Genomic DNA, 10,142 nt, shown 5'->3' with positions numbered 1-10,142 from the left:
GATGATTATTTTCAAGGGGTGGTGATTTGTCTGTCATTACTTCTTTCGATGTAGCATTTCCTCTGATGTCATATACCCTGGCATAAGATCATCCTGTTTACAGCATACTACTGAGTCAGCATTGGACTATTTTTTCAGCATAATTTGGTGCTCTCCAGCCAATAGGGAGCTTGGAATAAAAGATGAAGTTCACAAACACAATTTATAATCAAAAGTATTCATTAAACATGAAGAACTCAGTTTGATCTAAATCTCTCCAAACCAGTCTATAACCTAATCCTAAAAGACTCAATCAGCCACCCTTTATGAGAAGGAGTGGAAACATTTTTTTCTCATAGTACTTTAGATCATGCTACTGTGATCCACCAATTACATTCCATATATTCCTTAATCTAGCTTTGCATTTTAGCCCTTTCAACCTTCCATCTATATTAGATGAAAGCTATAAATAACTACAGATTTCTTCATTACTACTTAATGTTACTGCCCTGCACTCCTTGGGCCTCCAGAATGGTGTGTGTGAGGTGAATGTAATCTTATTTGCTATGCTTATTTCACTGAGAAGAGGCAGCCTGGAACACATGAGCATCCTGGAAATGACACACAGCAAGATTACAATTAGAGTGGAGAAGAACTGACTAACGGACACTTAGGAAAGCTTTAAAAGCAACTAGGACTGGAAACGGCATCACAATCTGGTGGAACTATCAGTCTTTCATTCCAGAAGGCCACAGAATCATCATTTATCCTCATGTACTCCAAGTATGTATGTCAGCAACCAGAGGGAAAAGTTTTGGCATAACTAACAGTAATGTCCTCTCTCTCACTCATTTAGCATTTCAAAAGTTGTCCAGTTACTCCGTGCCCTGAGTGTCTCGGTGTTCCTCTAATACTTGAACAAAAATCACATCTCAGGGGTGAAAAATATTCACATTGATATGTGTATAATGGCTGACTAAGAAGAAAGTGATACACTATCTACCATTTTACTTGTACAAATTCATGGTTTTGAACACTTAACAAGATATCACTATTCAGTATTTGGCCACAGTACATTTTCTCTGTGATATTAATTTCTCCCGTTGTACCAGGCAGACTTTTTATGTTTTTTTTTTTTTCAGAGTAATTGTTTTCAGAAGCACCATGGATAAAGAGTGCCCACTAGTGTCAATTTCTGTACCTTAAAGCTTTTGATACCTTTCAATAACTGCCTGACTATGAAAAAATAATTCACTGGTACAGAAAATGCTGGAAAGAACAAGAGCAAAACGTTTATCTTGATTAGAGCTTGAGCGAAATATAATCTTCAATGAAAGCCACTGGTCTTTCCTTGCACTGCAAGGGGGAGGCCCCGGGAGGCTCGTGGAGGGGCGGGGGCGGTGTCGGAGCTGAGCCGGGGCCGGTCGCGGCGGTGTCGGGGGAGCCCCGGGCCGGTGCTTGGGCTCGCGGGGCCGCGCTTGGGGCTCTGCGGTGGTTTCCGGGGGTACAGGGGGGAAAGGGGAACGGGGGCGGGACGGAAAGGAACGGAATCTGCAGAGGGTCAAAGCTGCCCCAGCGCTGCGGGCGGGGGGCGGGAGTTGGAGGCCGGGACGGCGGGGAGCCGTAGCTTTCGGCGCGGCATGCCGGGAGCAGTAGTGTTCCGGCACTGGGCTTCCGGGCCGCCATTTTCGCCTGCACGGTATGCTGGGAGGTGTAGTCTTCTCAGACGGGGCTACTGGGTGACCATGCTGCGCCTCTCGAGGTGGCCCCGGGCGGGGGGGGCCGGCAGGTCCCTGCCAGCGGGGTTCCCAGCAGCCGGCCGCGTGACAGGCCAGGAGCTGTAGTGCCAGGGGCCGGTGCTTTCTCAGCCCTGCAGCAGTGGCCCGCTGGGTCTGTTCCTTACTGGACGTGTGTCACTCACGCCCGAGTCCCCACAGCTCACAGGGGACAGTGGAACGTCCCTGTTTTTCCCCGGTACAGGGCAGGAAGCGTTTTCCATCTCTGGTGGTGTTGCAAGACAACCTTGGAAGCTCAGAAAGAGTGTTCCTGCTGTTTAAACTAGGCAGATGAGGAGAACCTCTCTCTCTTTCTCTCTCAGTTTCCTGGGAGGAAATAATTCTTTAATCAAGGCCATGCTAGAACTGCTAAAGCCTTAAAGAAACAGTAAATCAAAATGTTTTGTTTTCTGTGTAGACACTGCCAATTTAGCAAAGGAATTCGAGGTATCCCCTAACTGAACTGTCCTCATTATAATACAAGAAAATCACGCCCATAGGTCAGAAAGACCCGCGACCGGGTGAAGACCACTCCCCTGAGCATGCGTAGTAGTAAAATGGTGTGTAAGCAATATTAGAATTGTATGTAAATCTCTAACCAACCAGTGTAAGAGGGAAAGTTGCAGACCTTGCAACTTGTATAAATGCTACTTGGAAAGCCTGGGGGGGGGGGGGGGTGCACTTGATTTGTGGGGAAAACACCAAGCAGCCAGCCTTGCACAACTCTGAAATAAATAAGCAAATGTCTCTTCTGAGCGTGTAATTATTGGCTTAGTGCACAGCAGGCAACAAATCCGCTTTTCGGACAGCAGCGTGACCAGGCGGGGTTGTCCCTGGGGGCTGGGGCTGTCCCTCTTGGAAATGGGGAGGGCAGGGAGAGTAGGAGGGGCGCTGCAGGCTCCTGGGAGTCATAGCTTTGCTCAGGATTGGGGCCAGTTAGGCAGCCGCTGGGAGGAGCGGCAGTGCTGGGGGGGCACGGTGCGGCGCTGTCCTGCTGTGCAGCACAAGGGAAACTCGACCAGCACCGTTGCTGTCCGAGGACCCTGGAACAGCCTGAGAGACCCTGGAACAGCCACCCCACGGACACCTTGCGTGCCTCGCGAGGCCACTGCATTCAGGTACGTTTGACTACATCCGGCAGAAGAAATGTAAGCCGAAGGATCAGGGCAAATAGCTGCTTGTCTAGGTTTGTTACCTAGCGACACACTGGCAAAGCTTTTTATGAACACCCGTACTTGATCGAGTGCATATTCATGCCGTGAATATTAATTACTGCCAGACCACGTACGTCACTGATCCTTTAAAGCAAGTCTGTGGCGCTGGGGTAGCACGTGTAGTGGAGACTAAATGCAATAATACCTCATTTTGATGTCGTTCTCTTATACGAAAGCCCTTGGAGCAGATTAAAACATTTCTCGGACTATTTTGTTTATTGAGTGGACCCTGATACTGGGGAAAAGCTGCCGTGAAGCAAACCTAGTAGTCAACTTCCTTAGAGAAGGTGTCTTGTCCTGTACTCGAGGGCTTCTGGTATGTTTTGACAGACAGTAGTGAATGACGGGTTTCCTTTGGACCCCCCGGGGAGCAGAAAGTTCTGCCTGGAAGGCAAAATGTTTCTTGCGGCTGGGTTGGAAGAAGCTGGCTACTGATCCAAAGCAGTGACAATTCTGGGGAGTCAGGGGAAGTTTTTAAAAGATAGCCGTTCCCTTTTATAGAAGGCTATGCACTTCGGTTGCTAATAGCTGTAGTAATCAAGCCAGGTAAGCGATAGGGAGGAGCCCAAGCCATTTTTGTCTAGCGAGTATTTTGCAAGGGGAAAATGAAAGCGCTGCGCCCTGCTCCTTGCTGCCATCGCGTGTCTGGAAAGCGGTACTGCACACCGGGGGGGGGGGGAGCACATGCGCATTGCGTTCCGGCGCGCTCACGGCTGCCCTCGCGTGTCGACAAGGCAGCACTGCAGCCGCCGGCGGCCACCGCTGCGTACGAAGACCGTTGCAGGCAGCCGGCGCACACGTGTGCGCTGCCAGTCGCCGTGTTCGCCGCTACTCTGCGCTCTCTCGGGGACGGGTAAGCGAAGGGGCCGCGCTCGTGCCCCCTGCCCGGTGCTCACGGACCGGGAGCGCTTTTCCCGAGAGGGCTTTTCCTTCTCGGTGCTTCCTGGGGGTGCGGGGACGGGCAGTGCCGTCTCGGAGCTGCTCCGCGGCGCTCTCTCCCCGAGGCAGCCCCAGCGCCTGCTCGCTGATCCCCGCCGCTCTCTCGGGCGCGGGCAGAAGCAGCCTCGGGGCGCTGGCTGCTCGGCCTGAGCGCCGGGGTGGCGCGGCGGGCTGCGGTTCGCCCGCGGGAGCCGGCCGGCTGCAGCGCCGCGCTGCGACCACGCGGAGGCGCCATTGCGGGTCTCGCTTGCCTCGCGCTCCGCTCCCCCACCCCTCCCGCGCGGTCCTGGGCGGTGCACGCGCGGTGCGGCGGCGGGCAAGATGGCGGCAAGCAGGGTGGGTGTTTTCGCTGGACGGCGGCGGGCGAGGGCAGAGGCGGCCTGGAGTCGAGCATGTGGGGGCCCCGGTGAGGCGAGCGTGTGCCTTCGGGTGGCCGCGGGTGTCGGGCTGTGTCCTGCCAGCCGGGGCCGTCGCTGCGTGGAGGCGGCGGGGCAGGGGGACTCGGGCCCGGCGCCGCCCCGCGCTGGGTCTGCGCGGCGTCGGGTCTGCCGGAGCGCGGCTCTGACTCTCCCTTTTGCGTATGTCGCCTGTAGGGCCCCGGTTCCTCCCCAACGCAGGCCAGGGCGTGCGCTCGCCCCTGCGGACGCAGCCTGGAGGAGCGGGGGAGGGTGTCTGCGCGGGGGTCTGGATGTCTCCAGCAGCGGCATGGCAGCCTGATGCCTCCTCTCATCTGGGATGCGGGGTCCTTCGCAGCTCTTCTGGGATGCGGGGCCCTTGGTGAGTTCCCTGCTGCCTCCTCTGCGAGCTCATAGATCCCTCCACCTCCTCCTCTCCCCCCCCCACCCCGCTCCCCTGTCTGGTGGGGTGGGAGACTGGTGGCTCCTCCTGCTGAGCTGACAGCCACGTAGGGCACCCCATGCGCTCCCTACGCATCTGGGATGGCACCCCCGCCCTGAGGGCCCCGCAGAGTCCCACCCTTCCTGCAACCAGCCCCCCCAAAGCCATTAGACCACCCACAAATCCTGCCCCAACGCCCCCACGGGCCCCAAAATGCCTCCGAGCCCTGCCACAACGTTGTCACTGACTCCAGACCTTCCCCTGAACTCTGTCCAAGGCCCCAAACATTCCTCAAACTGCTCCCAGACCCAGTCCCTGCAGCAGTGAGGCGTTCTAACAAAGGTGGGGTGCGATCTGCGTCTCCGCCTCGACTCAGTCCCGCTTTAGAGAAACAGGAACTTGCAGCACTTCCTGGTGAAGAGTGTTGACGGGTGGATGCGCAGATGACAAAGAGATTTTTCTCTCTTTTCTTCTGAGCCACCTCTCAGAAGCCTCTGTGTGTGCACGATGTGGCTGATCCGGGATAATTGTGCTGTGCGCAATGCTTAAGGAGAACATTGCCATAAAATGGCGGGCTAAGGAATAGCCTTAAAAACCTAAAAGACTCGGGAAAAGCCAAAGAGAACACCGATGGGCTCTGGGAAGCCCCAGTGATGCTAGAGAAAACAGCGTGGCTTTTAGGCACCTCCTCAGAGCAGCAGCAATGTCTTGCTCCAGCCTATGGGACAATGGGGACTCTTAATTACTGCCTTGAATTACCACAAGTGTTGTGAAAGCAGAAGGGACTAGGGAGCATGCAGAGCAGGTTATGGACTATATGTCAAGTTTAAACAAGCAACAAGCCCCTCTGCAAATAGGAACAGGTTTAGCCCTAAGTAATAGATGAAGGTAGCTGTGAGTAACGTGAAGCGAAGCGATGACGTCAGTCACCCTGAAAGCCTCGGAGAAGTGGTCCAAACACCTGATACCCTCGCGGCCTCGGCAGTCTTTTTGGTTTCTTTGGCAGGGTAGCCCACCAAAGGGGGACATCTTGAAGAGAAGCGGCAAGAGCTCGGGATCTGGTGGTTCGTTTTGGTCGTCGCCTGTGAGGCCAGCATCCGAGCGTAAGAGGAAGCTAGGAGCTGTCTCGAAGGTTTGAAACGGAGACAGGCAAATCGAGGGCTATCGTTCTTCCACATAGTTAAAGACTGAGAGAGTTGTCGGTTAAGCGTGCGTCTACAAGGGTTTGAGAACAATAACAGTAATACTGAAGCAGAATAAAAATAAGGTTTTGTGGAAGATGGCGTTAGGTAGGTATTAGGCGACGTGCCCGCCTGCCTAATAACCTAGCCCTAATTGCTGTGTGTAACGTTTCCAGACTGTTTACCCTGTAACGTATGATGCAAAGTGCCGTATGAAGACCTTTCCCTTAAGGAAAAGAAGAAGAAAAAAAAGAAAAAAAAAGGGAGAAAAGAAAACAGGGTAAAGAGAAAAAAAACGTGCATAATTCTGTGTGTTTCAGTGAAAGTAAAACGCGAGTTTATCGCTTTCTTACAGAGATGGAACCAAGGACAGCAAATGCTGACGAAGAGAAGAGACGGACAAGCGTTTTCTTGCGGTTAATACCGAAGGGACGGGATGAAACAAGGAAGCCAAAATGCAGCGGCCCCTCGATATCACCAGGAACTGCTACAGGAGGAGGCGTTCTGGCACGGGTAACTAAGGTAACTATCGCTAATGACCGTTAGTAGTTATTTCGGCCTCCCCGAGGCAGCGCTGAGGACTGAGTAATGCGTTCCTACCCTGTGGCTATTGTTAACTGTATCTGCCCTTAGTTTTGCTTTGGTTGTTTCTATTTTGTTTTGTTACCGTACGTGCATATATGGAAAGGGAAAGATAGAATGCTTACTTTTTTAGATTAATTGCCGTGGCTGAAGTTGAAGAGACTATATATGAATATAAGCAAGTTGAAGTATTAAAATCAAATGGAGCCAGGTGAAAGCTGTCTCCCTCTGCCAGAAAAAGGGAAAGCCTGTTCCTCGTGGCAAGGAAGGATCGCCATTAATAGTGATCCGAATAATAGATCACCAACATATAACGGAAGGTCTGTACGCGTTACGAGACGTGTGCTGCATACATTCATCTCTGTGTGTGACTTTACATGTCTGTGAAGCATCATACTTCTAAGAGCTGCGAGACAGCAAATTATTATCTTAGGGGAATGGTAGTCAAGTGACCAGATTTACTGAAGAGGAAGCGAGAGAGAGAGAGAAGTGTCTGAAGTGTAAAACTAAGAGATCAATTTCAGGAAGGCTCGATGAGTGCAAGCCCCGGGTTAGTTACCCGGCAATGGTATTTGGGGAAACAGGAAGACGGTGGATAGCAGAAAGGTTAAAGCCTTGTGGAATTAAGGCTCCTTCTCATCAGTTCCAACTTGGAGCAATTTTAGGAAGATTTAATTTCCTCCAGCAGCGTTAACGTGGCTTTGCCAGTATCAGCAGACCGTGGTGGAAAGTACTGGGAGGGAGTCATGAATGGAGCTGGGATGAGGAACGTGACACTGCTTTCGCTAAACTGGGAGAAGTGGCTGTAAAACCTGCTGCCCTCAAATTCCCAGGACAAGGAAAGCCTTTTTTGGTAATGCTTTCCACATCTGCTGACTCCGTGGGAGCAGCACCGCTAGAAAATGGCGGTAAAGGAAAGTGAGCGTCAGTAGCCTCACCCTTACGTCCCCTTTGGAGCCGGAACAAAAATTCTCCGGCTGTGAGAAAGACTGTTTAGCAGCAATCTGGGCTGGTAACCATCTTTGAGACTTTTAGCTTTGATCGCACAGGGGCAATCCAATCTGTTCAGTTCCTTCTAAAGTAGTAACGTCAGGGAAATGAAGAGACAGCAGAGTATCATCTATCGAAGTGGCACAGTGGGTGCTAATCTTAACGAGCGGGGGCAGAGGGGTGGTTACTGTGCAAGTGTTACAAGCAGTGGATCTTCTCACGTGTGTCTGAATGGGCGGAGGGGCAGAGCACGGTTGTGCCAAAAATGTGGACGCAGAAGGTTTCTGAAAGATTAATCTCTAGCGGCTGCTTAGTCTAACTTCCCTGTCACGGCAAGCCCGACTGTTGCCGTAGCTTCTAAACCAGGGGCTGGGGGAAGCGGTATTTGTGGCTCGCATAGTCTCATTTACCTTGCTCGTGTGCGTATTAGGTCCACTTTTGTGCTTACAGACAACTTTGGATTCTTACAATTTTCTGCAGAGCTTTGATATTTTTTTCCTCTCTCTTTCTTTGCTCTGTACTTTTGCAGGGCGATGGATTTTACTCTGCCTCCATCAACAGGCGCTGGCTGGCAAAGTCGTCGTGTCCCAACGGAGACTCTTAGGCAGGACGGGAGGAGTTCGGATCCGCAGCCTGCCAGAAGAAAGTCGCCCGGGAGGGGTTGCTAGCCTTGAGCTACAGGCGCTGGTGTGTACGGCTCGTTCTGTCAGACATGAAGAGGTTTTTCTTTTTCGGTTGCAGAAATTTTGGCTTGGCTTTACACCCTGTAGCGGCAGTATTTTTGTGTTTATAGATTGTGTTAATCCTAGGCGTTCGGAACCTCGGGCAACGACTATATGCTGCCGCAAAGAGCTACAGGTTACCACCACCCTCAGATGGGATTTTTGCTGTCGCAAGTTACAGTTTCTTTTAGGAGCCAGCTACAAAAGTAACTTTGCTATAGCAGAGAAATGGGGTTACATGTGTACGAGCAACAGAGCCAGAGTACACAGCAGAACCACAACCTACGATGCCGGTAGCTCTGTCTCTCTGGAGTGTGGAGTTTTTGGAGGCCTCAGTCTTTATCCTGCCTTGGCTGGACAGTGCTTTCTGAGAGGGTCCGTCAGAGGCAGAGTTTCCCTGCGGAGGACCATCTAGCGAAGGCTGGAGGCGGCCGGGTGCCTGAGCGAGCCTGCCTGTCCGCGAGAGCCGCTCTGACATCTTTGCGATGAAACAATGCCAGAGAGGGTGACAGAAGCAGCACGGAGGGTCGGTCACGACTGGGGGAACAATCACGGGCCTTGGACTAGGGAGCAGTTCTAGTAGGAGGGCCATGCAGTTGCCCGGCCTCTTGGTAACCGCTGTGGCCTCTTTGCAGGTGCCGAAGCCCAGTCGGGCAGTCGAAGGAGCCTTGTCGCAGCTGGGAGCTCTGCGGAGATGCGCGGCCGGCCGTGGAGGATGAGCTCTGACTTGCAGCGTGGACACAGCTAAGTCCTGGGCCGCATCGTATGCGAGCGGGGCTGGGAGGTGCAAGGCGGTTGTCCCCTAGGTGTGGTCACTGGCGCCGCTGGCCGTGGCCGTTTGCCCACAGAGCTGAGAGGACCAAACATACTAATTGCCTGACCTGGAGATGAATTAGTGCTTGCAGGCTTTCAGGTAGGTCCAGTGCAAGTGCAGCTTAGTGCAGTCCCATGGAGTGACGCTTGCACATGCTCACATTTGAATGGTGGCTAAAACCAAGCCTCTGAACAGCAACTGTAACACGATTCTGGTGTGTGTCTTCCCGTTCTGCTGTACTTCTAAAGGAAGGGGAAACTTCCTAAGCTGTGGGCAGAACTCCTTGGCTTCTCCTGACTGTTTCCATGCTCTGGAAACAGCTTTGGGTGCTTTGGTGCTTGTTGCTTAAAGCTGAGGGTTTGGAGTTTTTCACTTAAGGTTTATTGTTTAGCTTGCGGCTGAGGGTCTCTCACCCAGGAGTTACGGGTTATTCCTTTCTTTCGTGGGGCTCAGTCTTTATCAGTCAGGCTTTACGGTTTGCTCATGTAGCGATCGGGGTGCAGAATTTAAAATCCAACCTCATCCCTAAATTTTATAGCCTTGGCAACCACTGGGGTTCCGAGGCTTGCGGTTTGTCACTTAGCGTTCAGGGCTTGTGACTTGCTGAGAAATGAGAAGGGCTAAATCCTTAGATAATAAACTGTAAGCCCTGAAGCCTAAGCAGCGGGCTGCAAACCCTTCTTTGGGCTTTGTAACCTCCCTCTGTACCCAGCGTTCAGCTCTGCGCACTGACCTGAGCTCTGGATTTGATATGGTGCAGGCCCATCACACTGAGACTGGCAATGTGACGGGTGAGCTGAGAGCTGTGGAAGTGTCTTGCAAGTCTCTAGTCTGGGGTAGGGCAGAAGTGCAGACAGGTGGGATCAGGCATTTTCCTCTCATCTCTGAGATGAATCCTATCCCTGAAGGAAAAAGCAGAGGAGTAGGCTGTTGGCTACTCAGACACCTGCCACGTCAAGGGCAGCAGCAGGAGCTGATCCTTCCCTGATGGACGCTGGTGTGGTGATGACTCTTCAGGCATCACAGGTAAGGGGAAACATGCTGACACTGAGCTCCATGGCAGACTTGCTTCCAGCTGTTGTTTCTGCGCAGTAAAACAATAAACAGTT

The 10,142-nt window shown here is 52.4% G+C and overlaps 1 long non-coding RNA gene across 1 annotated transcript; it reads left to right on the top strand.

The window, feature by feature from the left end:
* The first annotated feature begins 6,281 nt into the window (after nucleotides 1-6,281).
* LOC112996131 (uncharacterized) lies at nucleotides 6,282-9,157 on the top strand. The gene is made up of 3 exons (XR_010390317.1): nucleotides 6,282-6,447; nucleotides 8,027-8,184; nucleotides 8,855-9,157. It is a non-coding gene; the product is annotated as an uncharacterized LOC112996131 (long non-coding RNA).
* Nucleotides 9,158-10,142: the final 985 nt, after the last annotated feature.

The sequence above is a fragment of the Dromaius novaehollandiae genome, chromosome 8 (genome assembly GCF_036370855.1).
Source record: "Dromaius novaehollandiae isolate bDroNov1 chromosome 8, bDroNov1.hap1, whole genome shotgun sequence".
In the NCBI taxonomy this organism is placed as follows: Eukaryota; Metazoa; Chordata; class Aves; order Casuariiformes; family Dromaiidae; genus Dromaius; species Dromaius novaehollandiae.
The sequence above is the reverse complement of the archived record's forward strand: the minus strand, read 5'-3'. Positions and strand labels throughout refer to the sequence as shown.